Source organism: Strix aluco, chromosome 13 (genome assembly GCF_031877795.1).
Source record: "Strix aluco isolate bStrAlu1 chromosome 13, bStrAlu1.hap1, whole genome shotgun sequence".
Lineage (NCBI taxonomy): Eukaryota > Metazoa > Chordata > Aves > Strigiformes > Strigidae > Strix > Strix aluco.
In genome coordinates, this window is record NC_133943.1 from 41,952 (window position 1) to 58,044 (window position 16,093).

The window sequence follows — 16,093 nt, forward strand, 5'->3', positions numbered from 1 at the left end:
CCAAAAAACCTGGGGTTTTTTCCTCCCGTTGCAGACCCTGAATCAGGCTGCATGGGGTATTTTTGTGCCGTGGCAGTGACACAGGGCTGGCCCCGGGGTCAGGGGGTTAACGGCCGCCAGGCAAACCTGGCCCGGGGGGATCCGTCGAGCATCAAGAGACACTTACAACAACACACCTGAAAAACAAAAACCCCAAATCCTATTCCGGCATCTTGAAAAAATAACACAGAAGAAAGTTCCATCAGAATAAGGGACAGGATAGCAGTGGAGCTCAGGGAGGACTCTGTGTGAACAGGTCAGCTCCACATACAACACACCCTGGAATGGCCAGAGCAATTTCAACTCCTCAAATCACCAGCAAGGCCGATCGATACCATCCCGAGCACATCCTGCCCATAAAAGCAAACGCTCTTGCTGGTGTCGGAATGTCTCATCCCGTCCTTACAGCAGGGCTGCAGGGAGGGAACTCTGCGAGGCTGCAGGATGAGGTCATACCGTCATCACAACCTATGGCTGACGGATCCGCTGCGACCCTTGCGCTGCTGCTGCTGCTGCACATCCTGCTTGCTGGGTCAATAAAATCAGAAGTGAAGTGTAAAACTTTAAAGAGTAAAACAAAAAATAAATCTCAATAATTTCTTTATACTAAGAAGGTGTGCATATGTTTATATATGTCCAATAAAAATACTTGTAAGTATTTTCTTTTTGCATTAAACTTACACAGCTGTGAACTGATACAACTAGATTATCTCCAAAATACAAAGCTGTAACTTGACAAGGGGTTTTTTTCTGTGTTCCATAATTAGGAAAGATGTCTGGCCAGCTGCACTGCTCAAGACAGACGCTGCTGAACTGCTAAGGAAAGACGCTACTAAAGGTGATACAGAAATAAAGTACTTCAGAGCACCCCGTCAAAATGGCAGGAAAAAAACCCCGTAATAATCATTTGCCTCTTTTTTTAAAGATTTAGAACAAATAGCTTACTGCTTAAGTACACCTAAGAAATTACATGCTATAGCTCTTTGGCAGTTACCGTTTAAACAATGCAAGTCAATTTGTAAATTATTCAATTTTAACTTTTTTTTTTAAAAAAGTTTTATTTCTGATAGAAACATCAATGAAAGAAGATCCCCCATATGGTTTTACTTCTGGGGAAAAAAAAGAAATAAAATCCCCAGTACTGCAATACATAAGGCTACCAAAAAGGACTGGCAGATTTGCTAATGCTTTTGGGTGCACTGCAGAGGAACATGTTTTTATGATATCTCGACTGTCACAACTGAGAACCCAAAGACCAACGATGCCATCAACTTTTAGAAGACGTGCTGCCCTTGGGTCTTTGGAAGGAAATTGACTTTTTTTTTTTTAAGACAGTCTTTTTGGTGATGACTTCTACTGTCAAGTACATAATCTCTGAAGATCCACTCTGATGGGAAGTTCAGAAAATGAAGCTTCTTTGAATGAGAAAGATTTCCATTTTAGAAAGTCTCTTTCCAACTGAAGTCAAGATTAGACACTGTAGGGCAGTGGTCCCTGATCCCTCAACTCAGCTTTCAGAGGGCTGGGGGCCTGAATCCATCCTCAACAAAAGCCACATCAGCTAACCAGGATATTCCTGCAGCTGCCAGGTTCCTCTTCATCATCTGCAAAAAAAAACCAGTGCCAGCAGTCAGTATCACATCAGCTGACACACCTCTGCCACAACACCTTCCTCCCCAAAAGTACCATGGCTTTCCGCACAGATTCCAGCATCGGACACTGTGGTCATCATGGCTTGTGGCACCTACAATACCATAAGACAGAAAAGGCCAACAACCACCTCACCTTCTTGGACCGCTCATTGGCATGCAGCTTCGCCCCTCTGAGCCTATATGTGGCACCTGCAAAAACCAAAGCAAGAGACACATGCTGAGATACTGCTTGAAACTGCAGCCTGCCCACACAGATTCCCATCTCCTGCTCCTTTACTTTGGCCGCTCACCCACCCTGCCTCTGATGTTTACATGTTGCCACGTTGAGGCTTGTGTAAGACACAAACAACAAGGGATGCTTCTAACTTCACCAAGAATACGACACCTGAAAAATAACTACTTCAGCCCACTAGTCATGGCTCACCTTGCCCGAGTCACCTCCGGTGCTGATATCCCACTTCGCTCATTGCTTCGCACCTTCAAAATAAAAAACCCAAACCTATAAGCTAGTCATATACCCAGTGGCCACAACTTCCCTCCAACACTATGCGCTGACCCACATTCTGACAGTGCTCCGCTCGCTGCCTCTGTCACTCTTTGGTGCGCATATTGTCCCTCTGCATCTGACAAAATATTAAACAAGTCACCTGGATGCTGACTGACAGCTTAACAATTCCAGAGGTCTTGATTCCATTTAGGAACATCTATAGTCCAACTACAGCCTGCCATTAAAAAAAAAACAAAACCAAAACAGCATTAAGCCCTACACACATGAGCCTTAACACCTCTGAGATTCCATCTGTTCAACTACCACTCCAGCAGCCTCTCCCAGATAGCTCCGGTCATCCCCTTGACATCCTTGCCTGCTGGTGAAGGCTACTTGCTCTGAGATGCCTGTAGAGTCTGTACCTAAAGAGTCCAGGCAAATCAACATTAACTACAGACTTTACTTTTATTATTGCCCTGACTGACATTGCTGTGCCCCCGGGCAGAGCAGCTTCAACCCAGATACACGTGCAGACCGACAAGGCAGAGACTAAGAGCGCTCTGAAGAGCACAAAAAAATAAAATCAAAAGGGAGCTAAAGTGCTACAAGAGTGCGGTGGGGTATGCAAAAGGACTCAGAAGACATTGTTATAGAGGAATTAGGAGGGGGCAGAGTAAGAAAAGAATGCACATAAAAAAACACCTGGAAGTAAGTCTACCATGGGGCTCAGTGTCAGTACACCTCTTCTCTTGCAACACCTTAAGAGTCATTAGCAGACCAGTATTCATTAGTCCAGTTGGGAAGGGTTGACTCTTGTCGCTGTCCTTCAAGTAGGAAGTCACTAAGCAGCTGCCAGCCTCCCTCTGCTTTTTCCTTCAGGGATAGGATTCAGATCTTATGTTTGAGAGGAAAATCCTGCTCTCGTACATCTGTGCTTCTGTCCACCCCTAAGGCTAAAAGCCCTACAAGAAACTTTCGCAGTTCTTAGGTCACCCGCCACTTCAGCAGTCTAACTGAAGAGGCTGCCCTTCCACTGTATCAAAGACCTCAGATCCGAACACAGAGGTGAATGCTTGGTGTCAAAGGGAGAGGTTATTGCAGTGATCCTAACCAGGAGACTATTGTATATTAAGGAGATAATGGTCCATACACCAGTTAATGTAAGAAGGAACGGGCCTGGCGCTGTGCAATGCTGCAAATATAGCTTGGTCTTCAAGCCTGTGTTGCGCTGCATATATCCCTTGTTCACAGGATAACCTCAGCCAGCTAATTATAACAAAGGAGCCTGTAGACAGCACCTGCTTGGCAGTGGTAATTACACGTCCTTGTCTCTATCAAAGTGAAGCAACAAGTTCTCAAGTGAACATCTTTTTGTTTGACAGTAGAAATTATGAAAGGCACTATTTTGTTCTACGAAAATCCTGTAAGAGCTCGAAAGACCAAGCTGTCAGTGGAACCTCTCCACAGATGGGAACTGCACCACATGCCATGCCCTGATCAGAGGCCCCTCTGACCACATGACTCGGGGTTCCCAGCATCTGAAGGACAGAAGATTATCTACACCATCCTCTTCTTCCTTCTGGTGTTAGCTTCAACAAATGGAATTTTAATCAATACATTATATAGTCTGAGTGCCTTTCTTGCAGGGATCACAAAGAAAACTATGTCCAGTGCACTACAGGTTCAAATCCCAAAAAAGGGTTCCCAGTGTACTCTTTAGGGCTTAAAGTTTATTATCTAAGGATTTAGACCTTTCCATTTAACAGTAAGTCATCAACCCTGAACACCAAAGTGGTAAACTGTAAACCTTGGAACCCAAATGGTCGCTGGGGATTTGAAGTTTTCAGATGAGGTTAGAGTTTAAATCCTGTGCCCTGATCAGTAAATGAGCAAACTGCAGACCCTGACTGGTAAATAACAAGCCCCACAAAATAAAGTAATAAACCATGGCTCCTGAGTGAGAAGCCCTCAAGAACAAACTCCAAACACTAAACCTTAAGTGAAAAATACTAAACCTCCAGTTTTTAACGCAGTTTAAAACACATCTGAGTAGAATCCATTTACAGATCCAATGCTTCATCACAATTCAGTACTGAGGCACGGTCAACACCCGCTGCAAGGTTCTAGGCTCCCTTTCCCACCAGATCTGTCTGCATTCCTAATCCTTAAGCACACAGAGGTCTTATTCTCCCCCCGATGCCCTGGTGGCCTACACAGTGCTCTGCTCCCTTACCTTGAACCATCTACAGCACATACCCCTGCATATGTCTTTGTGTTCTGATTCTGGCCAGCACTCGAGCTTACCAACTTCCTGGCGCCTCCTCTCTCATTGATCCCTACACTGGTCCCCTGCTCTGGTAAGCAAGGTCAGACTTTTTTCTTCTGCTCAGAAGTAGTGACTGTCCAGTCTTATGTTGCCAGCTCATCTGTGAGAAAACACACATGCAGAGCTCATCCCAAGACACCCCGCTGTACAAAAAGGACTGCTGAAATGCTTCACCTCCTTAAGAGTGTCGTTGAAACTTTTCTAATGAGGCAATGGTTTTATGTAGATACTACATGTAACATGTTGAACAAAAGTGACAGCCACCCCCAAAGAGCCCTTAACACAAAAAGTGTCCTCATCATGCCAAACTCTGTCAGCATTAGAAGTTTACTGCCTCACCTTTCTCTGGACTCCTATAGCAGCATTAGGTGGCTCAGTAGAAGTTATTTTTGTACACGTGTGTCAGGACATTCAAAACTGCTGTATTTGGTAGCCATTAACTTACAAACACTGTTACGTGCCCATGTGTTGGATCACTAAGCATACAGAGAAAAGTTCCACGTGCTCTGAAAGCAGCAAGTTAGGGACAGACATGCCACCAGACACCATGCATTCACTTTGTGGTTTATTTCTTTGGAAAAGGTGCTCACAAGTGTTAATTCATTGTTTTGAACTACTTCCTAAAAGGAAAGAAATTATTAAAAATGCATATGCTAAGTATGCTTTGAAGAGTGAAGCTGATGGAGAAATGCATAGAAGCATTCAGTGTGGGAAGAATTAATACTTAGTACAAAAATCATTACAAAAAGAACATCAGAAAATCATTTTTGTATGTTCCTTTCCTTTTCTCCTCCCTGGATTCAAAGCTTCTTATTACAACCACAAGGTTTAATGTCCTGAGTCTATTTGGGAACATATTCCTAAAAGGTGCATAACTGGCTGGGAGGCAGCATCAAGGTACAAGAGAAGTTAGATGTTAAAATGCATATACTTCTTTGCATTTTTGAAGCACTGACATTTATTTGCTGGTTAATCAAACTGACATAACACATGATGACAAGAAGTGGAATAAAAAAAGCTTACTTCCCTTTTGAATAAGGCAGAAGACAAAAAATGACCTTTGGGTTAAGGCAGTAATCGAGATTTCTTTTCAAAAAATAAAAATAAAAGACTAGCTGTTACTTTCTTTATCCCCAGCCTTAGCCCCTAGCCTTTATGGCTCTCACCTATCACTATCAAGAGGTGTTTGGCTCTCCTAACTGCAATAGTATTAGTATTTGTAATCAGAAAAAAAATACGTATTTCTTCTCTAAAATCTTGCCTACAGAAACTCTTCATACTGAAACAAGGAACCCCCAGTATCAATACAGGCTCGGGGATGAAGGGATTGAGAGCAGCCCTGTGGAGAAGGATTTGGGGGTACTGGTGGATGAAAAAACTGCCTGTGAGCCAGAAACGTGCACTTGCAGCCCAGAAAGTCACCCATGTGCTGGGCTGCATCCAGAGCAGTGTGGGCAGCAGGGCGAGGGGGGGGATTCTCCCCCTCTGCTCCGCTCTCGGGAGACCCCCCTGCAGTGCTGGGTCCAGCTCTGGAGCCCTCAGTACAGGATAGACACAGACCTGTTGGAGCAGGTCCAGAGGAAGTGGGTCCAGAGGAGGGACACAAAAATGATCAGAGGGTTGGAAGATTTCTCCTATGAAGTTCAGCCCGGAGAAGAGAAGGCTCCAGGAAGACTTTATTGTGGCCTTTCAGAACTTAAAGTGGGCTTATAAGAAAGATGGGGACCAACATTTTAGAAGAGCCTGTAGCGATAGGACAAGGGGTAATGCCTTTAAACTAAATGAAGGTAGACTCAGACTAGATATAAGAAAGGAATTTTTTACAATGTGGATGGTGGAACACTGGAAGAGGTTGCTCAGAGAGGTGGAAGATGCCCCATCCCCAGAATTCAAGGCCAGGTCGGACAGGGCTTCAAGCAACCTGATCCAGTTGAATATGTCCCTGCTCATTGCAGGGGGGGGTTGAACCAGATGACTTTTAAAGGTCCATTTCAACCCAAGCCATTCTATGATTCTATGATTGTAACTCACAGCAGACCAAACAGTCAAGAGCCACCAAATGATGCTGATAATATCTTTTCAACAGGCATCACCTGCGTTCCTCAGCATTCAAAAACCAGAAATAGTTTTCGTCCTTCCCCAGCCATACTACAGATCTGTCAGGGAAAATAGAAGGATGAAAATTTACTGCCTGTACCCAAACTTTTTTTAAATAGTTTCCACACAATACCTTGTACAGTGACGTTCTGTGGCACAGTCAGGGCTTCCATATACTGTCACACTACCAAAGCTTCTAAACACAGACCAGGATTCTATACAGAGCTATTATTTCTTCAAGAGCCATCCCCGTCATAGATATCTGCAAAATACAGTAAGACTGTTTTGAAGCCTTCCCCTGCTGCCCCCCTTTCTCATTAACTTTGCTGCACTGCTACTACGGGAGTACTTGTAGCACCATTGTGAGCAGTATTAGCTCCTCGATTTGGAAGTCTTATAACAAGGCTCTCAAGAGCCCTGGCTGGCTTGGAGAAGACAAACAGTAATACCGAATTTTGAGTTACTAGATCGATTTACTATCAATTGCTGAAAGCTCAAACTTTAAAAACACAAATATCATCCATGAATATGAAAACAGTGCAGAACTTCAAATTAAAATCTGATTTACCAAAAAAAAATCATGGTCTTTTTAGTAATTTTCACTTGGTAGCAAATCTTTATCATTATATGACCAGCTATGGTTATGTATATATGCAGTTCAACATGGAGAAAAACTTCTGTGAATGCCCTCATGTTTTCTCCACTGCATGATAAGCACGCACTTAACGCACAGACTACTAGATCTCAGTGCAAGATGAAGAAATTAAAGAAAAAATACTGAAGTTTTAATTCCCCCCTTTTCCATTATCTAGGATTAAAATTCATCACGTTCCACTAAAAATGAAGACTCTGAATACAATTTTCCTTCACAGAAACTGGATGTAAAATTATTCCGCATTGTCCATGTATAGTAAGCACAGGTGTATACAGTTTATCACATAGAAATTCTGCCTGAAACAGAATGAGTAATCAGTTTAGCCATCGCAAATATTTAAATCATCTAGCAGAGGGAATTCAGAGAAATCCAAGGTAAATTCATCAGTGCTATGGATGAAATGAATACCCTCCTATGACAGCAGCACTATTTCACTTTATAATGGTTTAGGTGGTGGACAAGCCTTATGCAGGCTTGTCCTCCTCCATGCCACAATGGATTCCATCCTTCAAATAAGCTTTCATTACAGGGCAGCTACAACATCTGGCAACGCACCACAGAAAGTTGTAGCAAATGCAGTATGATCGTACAGTGTTTCATGTCTGGAGTAATTTAAAAGCACAGGGTGCAGGGTGTCCCCCACTGCAGAAAGACTATCTGCAAACATAGTTTTGTTTAACTCACACACTCTTTTTTTTTCCAGCTTTGTCCTTCAAATTGCACGTAGAAACCTAGCTAAGGCTTAGATTCTCACCTTTCAGAAACCATATGGGAATTCAGCAGTCAATTTTCCATTATGCTTCCAAATACGTAGAGATAGCCAGGCCTCTTCACATATCCTCACTGCTGCCAGAAGGCAGACTCTTGTTTAAAGACAGCCTTTCTGATCCAAGTTTCTTCCACTGGACTTCTTTTAGCTGTTGAAAAGACCTATATAAGGACAAGTGTTCCAAGAGGCACCAAACAGTTCTGACTCCCTCAGATACACCTGGGTGGTGCACACAAATGTGCAGATGAAGGGAGAATAAAAGCACTTTTTGTCTTACCTAGCCTCACTGGAGATAGATGGGCATCCCAGACTTCAACATGCAGTGAAGTTACTTAGTGTTGCTTTGTCCCTTCCCCAGATACCAGAAGCAGCTTGCCTAGTACTCCTTAAAACAATAATCTACAAGTGTAGAGTTTACACAGTGCCTCACAGAGCATCTTGGCTCTTCTGGATGTTGCCAACTGACAGTAGGAATGAACCCTGAAAAGCAGTGTCAGAAAATAGAAGTTTTAGCCTTCTAGATATAACTCATGCTCTTTATGTTACGCTCCAAAGACATGCATTCCAGCATTTGTCTCCAGGCACCCTGAACTAGAAAACAAAACAGCTTTCTACTCCTTGCAAGTTCCAGGAGGAATTGGGAAGGAGGAAGAAAAACGCACACACAAATGGGAAAAAAAACCAAACCACCAAACAAACCCAAAACCAACCAAAATCCTTAGTCTCAGATTCCTAAAGGAAAGCAAAGGAACCCAAACTGCATAACTTGACATGATTGTTTTCATATTCAAGACTAGACTTACAGTTACAAGGTCACTTAAGCATTATCAACATCGGTATTTCCTGGTAAGAACATCCAAGTTGTTTTTGTTTCTAAACATAAGGTGGCAGCATAGGGACACTAGTAGTATAAAGCCTATTAGCTCCATCTCTGAGAAAGCCAAACAGTTCGTTACTCAAGTATGACACAAGCCACTCTTAGTTATTTACCAGAAATCTCTAAAGCCTGCACAAAAGAACTTTGAGCATAATTCATCTACTACTACTTGACTATGTGTGCCCTCAAACACAGTCGTAAGCTACCACCACCCTAGAGGAAATGTCAGGTAGCCAGCCTTTCACGTCCGTGAACAGATGAGACGCGTTAGAGTGACTTTCCTTCTCCTCTCTTAGAATCTCAACAGCCCCGACTAGAAAAGGCATAAAAAGCAGCCCTAAGAAAACCTCTGGAAGACCTTTCTTTCTGTACAGCATTCCTGCTTCAGAAAAGGAAGCATGTTCCCTGCTTCTAAGCATTTGTCTCCTTCAGACAGAAGAGCTTATAAAACCCAACTTGCAAGAACACTGTGTGGTTTGATATTTCTAATGGAACCTATACGCATTTACATCTTGTCAAATTCTGTTTAAGCAAAAGAACATCCTCTGGTAGATCAAGAAACAGAATAGCAAAATGGCAAAATGTGTAGCTAGCTAATTGGAGGAGGCATTCAGGTTTGAATCTCTCTTCTAGATTGCTTTACTCATTCTGGGTAGAGCCAATTTTGTTCTCTTTCGGAGCTGATTTCTGTTTAAAAAAAAAAACCCTGAAGTTTTTATTATTTTTTATATATATTTTATAAAACCATCCACCATCTTTGATGATTATGGGCAAAACCTTAGCTGTGCTGACAAACTTCCATTATCATGGCTTGATCACCTAAATAACTTGGATGCAAGACAGATGCCCGTGCAATGGGGAAATAAATGGTTATTATGACTCCCAGTATCACCTCCATCACAACACATCAATCAAATGGGTTCCAAATCCGTTGCACCAACAGTTGTTGAATTACCAGCCCCAGGAGCACAGGACACAGGCAGTGCAGCATCCTCATGAAAAAAGTCTGGATCTTGAGGCCAAGGAACTCCAGCAGAGTGTTCAACAACACCTTCGGTAACAGCAACTTAAGCTGCTAACACCTATCCTGTGAAAGAGGAAGAAAGTTCTGTGGAAAGAAAGTGCAAGTCTAATATTAGACAGGGAACGTTTCTGCAGCAGATCCTCCTCAGGAAGCAAAGGCTTTGTCACTGAGGATACCACCTGAGTGCAGGGATGCTATCATAAGGGAGACTCGAGGCAGGCTGTAGTGAAATGCAATGTGATTATCAGCAATATGACTACCTAACATTGTGACTTGTCAGCCAAGTGCAGAAAATAGGAGCTGAAGAGGAGTTTGGGCAGACTCTTTGGAAATGCTAGGAAAAAAGGAGGAGAGCTTCTGGAAAGAAAGCTTAGTCTGTTAAAACAAACAAACAAACCTGTCAGCGAGGCCTTAGTCTTCAATTTCTTACTTTGGCTAAGGCCTCCCTGACAGGTTGGTTGGTCAGTTGGTTTTGTCTGGGGCAGGGGGGGTTATGCTCTCACTACAAACAGAAGACTGGAAATGCAGAGTGACTGTGCATGGCTAGAAAAAATGGTGCAAGGAAGAGGGATTCAGAATCACTAGGAACTACAGGAATCTTTAAAAATAGAAGGACCCTACACAGGAGGCATGCTCTTCATCATAAGCCACATGCAGTCAAGATGCTTACATTTACAATGAAATAAATTTTTTTAAAAGGCACAAGAGAGTTTAACTTAAGCATCACAGAAAAGCCAACCAACATGAAAAAGCACACAGTTTGGGGCGATAAACACCAACCTTTGTATTTTCCTAAGTAAAGCTTAGAACAGCATTCAACAAACACAAGAACAGTTCAACAACCTTGCAAGAGCAACAAAATCCAGATATCTACTACAACGGGGCAGTTTCAAAAAGGGAGTTAAACTTCTTTATTTTTAAATAAAGAGAAAGTAGTGGTGCAGATAGAAAAGTAAAAATATTTTCTAGTGACAGGAAAACTATTTAAAGGTATCATATCAGCAATCACGCTTTATTGCCTGTTAGGAAAGGCTAAGAACCAATCCAAAATAATTATTGTTATGAAGGGGAAGGACAACATCCCTCAAAAAGTGGAAGTTATGCTGAAATGCAGAAAATAGACATGGTCACAAACTGTCATATTAAAACACAACAGGGCAGGCCAGAAATAAGGCTTGGGGAAATCAACTTGTAGACAGGAAGTGAACCGATGACTCCTTTCTCAGCCGTATCGGGGACTGTGAGACTATCAGAGTTCATAAGGCCAACTGACGGTCAAAATGTAAGGAGTGCACCAAAAGCGATTTTTGCACCCATTTTGTTTCATACAAACTTGCAAAAGTTCCTGTGCCAAAAACTTCCTCTATAGGAGTTGCATTACAGAATACTTTAAACTGAAGTGTCTGTAGGGTAGATTACAGAAGGGATTAAGATATCAAAATTAGTAACAAGTCAATAGACCATATGTTATCCCTTCAAATGCTCAACTTGGAGGATGAAATAACAAATATAGTAACTATGGTGTTCTACCTTGCTACCAGGGGACTGGATGGTACCATACATAACATGAATTTTTATAAAGGTTTCAGAAAGCTTCAGTCTTATAAATCCCATTCCAGGCATGCTAGCAGAAGCATACTAGTAGAAGTCAGCTAGAAAAATTAGTGGGCACATGAATAACTAGAAAATGTAGATAAAACATCAGCATAGTTTTTGTAAAGGAAATTCAGGCCTGATAAATCCTTTAGAATTGTTTGGAGTAAGCAATGAGCATGTGGACATCTACTGTGTTGGGATTTCCAGAAACTGTTCAGTACAGACCCTTGCCAACAGTTCTTAATATGTGTTGTGTGGGACAACAGGAGCAGATTCTCCCCCAGAGAAGCAACTCATTAAAAGGCTGAAAGAGCTGGAATAAATGGTCAATTCATAGCTGGGCAAAAATTGCAAGTAGCCTCATGCAGAGATCTCTGCTTAGCCCTAGGAAAGTATACTTACAAAGGATTTTAAAAAGTCAGGTGGATAGTGAGGCGACAGATTTCTAACAATTTCCTCCTGTGTAGTGAAAAAAATGCCCTTATAGAGTTGCTGCAGGGGCTAACAACATTGTGGGAACAGACAGTAAAGCTGCAGATTAATTTCAGTGTGACTAATGAAAAAAAAAACCAAACCCACAAACAGGCACAGGGGATGGGGATTCAAAGTTTGAACATTACACGTTATATGATGGTCTCCAAGAGAACTGTTATGATCCAACAAAGATCTTGATAATTAATAGGTTTAAAGGCTCATTGCTCAAAAGCAAGATAGAAGGTTTTGAAACACTTGGAAAACAAAACACAGGAGGGGAAAAAAAATTTACATCACAATTAATCCACATCATTCCTCCATCTTGAATATGGTGTATGGTGCAGGCCTCTACCTGTCAGAAACAAGACAGCAGTATGATAAGTTACGTAAAAGGATGATATGAGATACAGATCACCTGCTGTACAAAGCAGACTCTGCTTCTTCAACCAGAAAGAAAGCAAACTGGGAAAGGAGTGACAGAGTTCTGTAGCTATTGTGCAAGTGATATTATTCCCCATCTTCTATAATAGAAGTCTTAAGAGGCATCAAATGAAGTTATGAAGTAGCAAGTTTAAACACGCACACGCCTCTCTCTCTTCATGCAGCACCTGAATGTGCTAAAATTCACTTTTCTGTCAGATATTGTGAATGCTAAAACTTTGTATAGCTTAATAAATCACTTAGACAAAGTTAGATGAAATGTGCAAAAACATGGGCTCTAGCTCATTAAATTTATCAGTCACAGGTCACCATCACCAGAATAATATTCCAGGGCTAAGTCAGACAATGGACCAGAGACTGAACTTCTTTTGATTGACAGTTCCTTTAACGAATGTCATCTATGTTTCCTTGCTTATTAACTACTGTATTTTAATGTAGTCATGCTTTTTAAAAAAGATCATCATGTGTTCACTTTATGACCCCAAAGATCTCTGGCATATTACAACCAGAGTTACAACACCTCAAGTGGCCTCGTTTTGTCCACAAAAGGCCCTCCTCCTTGAGGAGAAAGAGGAGATCTGTGGACAGCTTCTGCCCTGAAGTTCAGTGCCTCAAAGCTGCCTTCTAGTTCATTTGAATGCAGCTGGAGTTTCTTATAATTCTCAAGCTTATTTACACAAACAGCAGTTAAGAATCATGGCCAAGACCTTTAATCACAAGTACCTTAAGATCAAAATGCTGCTGCTATATATTTTCTTCAACTTTGTATCAGATTTCCAACGACATGTAAAGATATGTCCAAGTCCAGTTCTCCAGCTAATTAGGAAGAAACCTTTTAGACAGTATTCTAAGAAACACTGTTGACATTTTGTTCCAGGAAATTTGCAGTAAGATTTACTCATTGCGTTTGTCCATTTCCTTACACTCCAGTGTTCTTTCAGGTATTCCAAAGACAAACATGGTCAAAACTATTAGAAGTGGTAAAACTAAACTTGTTTACTCCAGAGTGTTCTTCCAAGACTTAATCACACTTCTTTGACTGATGTTTGGGTTATACCAAGGTGTGTTTACCTTATTTTGAGGGTTCCCCAAGACTGCCATGACTAGAATTGCTGTATATGCAAACCTGGAAGCACAGTTCCAGACCACACTCGTAGAATGCCATGTGTCAGAATGCACCAGGCAGCTCAGTGACTTTGTACACAGCTGGGCACATTCAGGTAGATAACCTGAGGACTACCCATGGCTGTGCAAAGGAGTGCAGCAATTGGGATAAACACATTTTAGATGTTCACTATGCAACATGCTTTCAAGAGCCCCTAAAGCCGTCCCCAGTTAAACTTGTCAGATTGAACAATAGCCACCACCAGCTAACAACTAATGCTCAATCTGCCTAAAAGTTTTAACTGCATCTTTGCAAGAGGCTCAAGGCATTCACCACCTTTTAAAGATCAAATCAAACTTCTGTCTCCCTGTCCCTCCAACTCTGATATTTGCAAGTCTATTTGTGATCAACAGGTATATTGTTACAGGGGAAGCCCACTCTCATAGCAGGCAGGATAACAGAAGTCAGGTCATATTACTCAGGTCAACCTTACAGAGAACGCTGGATAGCAGAACTTTTAGCTACTGACACCACTAGTAAAAATGTCATTGTGTATCATCATTTGTGTTTGCAGATACAAAAAAAGTAGTATGAAAAGCTCACAAGCAAAAAGATACGCCAATATGCTCATTTAAAAAAAAAAAAAGTTCAAGAAGCATGTTTTAATAATGCTTTTTGTAGTTAAGGAAGTGAAATGTATGTTTGAAAATACTTCTGCCAAACCACCCATCATTTTCCTTATGGCAGTACCAAAGAATTATCCGAAATTGAAGCCTGCAAAGTGATAGACACTGTGTATAAGCATCAACCTCTGTTATTTAAGAGGAGCGTTTCATTAATGAAGTCTAGCCCATAAATCATTAAAGGCTATCAGTCAAGGTTGAATTTTAAAAACAAAGTCACTTTGACTACTGCAGAACAACTTAACTATTCAAGAAGTTCTTAGTCTTTAGCAATAGCTCATATTTCATCCTAGAGTCTCAATGCACTTTAAAACATGTAACCTTCCTTCTAGGTCTAACTAGTGCTTATTAGAACTACATTCAGAGAACGTACACAGGTAAAAACATGGACTGTTTAGCTCAAGCATCACACAGCCAAGCCCTCTTCATAAATATATTATCTCCACTCATACCTCCTGAGAATGCTAAAGGCTATTGGGCCACAAATAGAAAACCTTTCCGAAGAGTCAACAAATACCCTAGCCCTACTTAACAGCTTGCTTTAGAAGGTGCCAAAGACATCCTTCATGAGCCAGCCTTCAACTACTCCACCCAGCCTTACTCAAACTGACAATGGTTGAGGGTTTGTTTGGGGACAACTTTGCTAAGAGCATCTACTGCAGCTCAGATCACCTTCAGTCCTCAACTGCCAGTTTAGAGTCTACAAAGTTATTTTTCTTGGGGTTACCTGAGGTCTTGCTCTGATGCACAAAATCCCTCCCTGTGGTGCAGACCTGTACCAGGGAAAGCACCAGAGGTGAGAAAGGCCCATTCATCACGAATCTCTTCACTCCAAAGTCTCTGCCTACAGCTCTCTATTCTCCTAGTTAAGTGGCATCTCTTCAGTCAGCCAGGGCCCATGACTGACTTGGTAAAAGCAATTCACAGTCACAGCAGAAATAGCTTTAACAGTTACATTTCACCAGTTTTACATGGATTCTCCAGTAGCATTTGCAAAACACAAGAGGACACAGCTCAACAGGCCACACAGGACATCAGAGGGGATACTGGGCTCTTTAAGTGTGCCCGAGCTAATTTTTATCTCCTTTTTTCTAAAGGGAAAGAAAAGATTTAGTTTTTCTAGTGTAATTAAAGCACAAAACAGCCACCTAGGCGAGGACTGCCACACTTCCCCACATCAATAGCAACTTACGGAAAGGCTCTACGGAGGAGAAGCCTGGGCGGACAAGGGCACCGGCCTCCTCCCGCTCCCCAGCTCAAACCGCACCCGGCCTATCGCGGAGCTGTCCCTGTCAAAGGAGCCGCAGCGGCCCAGCGAGGGGCCGCTGGAAGCCTGTCCCTGCCCTCCCGCGGCCCCTGCGGCGGCAGCGCCCAGCCGCGGCTGCCCGGGGCCGCGCTGCGGACGGGCGGCCACAGGCCCCGGGCCCGCCGCTCGGCCCGGCCCGGCGCGGCGCGGACGCCTCCCCGGCCCAGCGCCGGCAGCCGGGGCGCCCCGCGCAGCGAAGGGGGCGGCTCGGCGGCGGGTCCCAGCGGCGCCGCGGCGGCCCCGGGAGCGCGCGGGCAGGAAACGCCTTTTTTGGGCCTCGGAAGTGCCATAAAAGGCGCGGAGGAAGCGCCAAATAAGGGCGCGCGGTTCCGGCCGCCGCGGGAGCGCCGCTTCCGTTTGGCCTTGGCCGCCCCGCGTGACACGGCCCCGCCCGCCGGCGCGCGCCCGGCGCTGGCACAGAGCCGCGCGGCCCCGCGGTGCCCCCGCGAGCCGCCAGGGCCGGAGCCGGGAGCTGGGCGGCGGGGCCCGACCGCGGGCAACGGGATTTTCTGGCAGCGACGGGGAAGGCGAGAGGCCGGCGCTGGCGCGCACGCGTTTCCCC

The 16,093-nt window shown here is 43.3% G+C and overlaps 1 long non-coding RNA gene across 12 annotated transcripts; it reads right to left on the minus strand.

Annotated features, from left to right (window-relative positions):
• Positions 1-622: 622 nt before the first annotated feature.
• LOC141929465 (uncharacterized) lies at positions 623-15,666 on the minus strand. 12 transcript variants are annotated; one of them, XR_012625036.1, is made up of 7 exons: positions 15,418-15,666; positions 13,161-13,253; positions 8,303-10,010; positions 8,011-8,173; positions 6,735-6,863; positions 1,825-1,880; positions 623-1,643 (listed from the first exon to the last, which is right to left on the minus strand). It is a non-coding gene; the product is annotated as an uncharacterized LOC141929465 (long non-coding RNA). The 12 variants fall into 12 exon arrangements; XR_012625042.1 differs by lacking the exon at positions 15,418-15,666 and adding exons at positions 2,116-2,168; positions 4,483-4,604 and having other exon boundaries at positions 8,303-15,407; XR_012625037.1 differs by lacking the exon at positions 13,161-13,253 and having other exon boundaries at positions 8,303-9,989.
• Between the last annotated feature and the right edge of the window lie 427 nt (positions 15,667-16,093).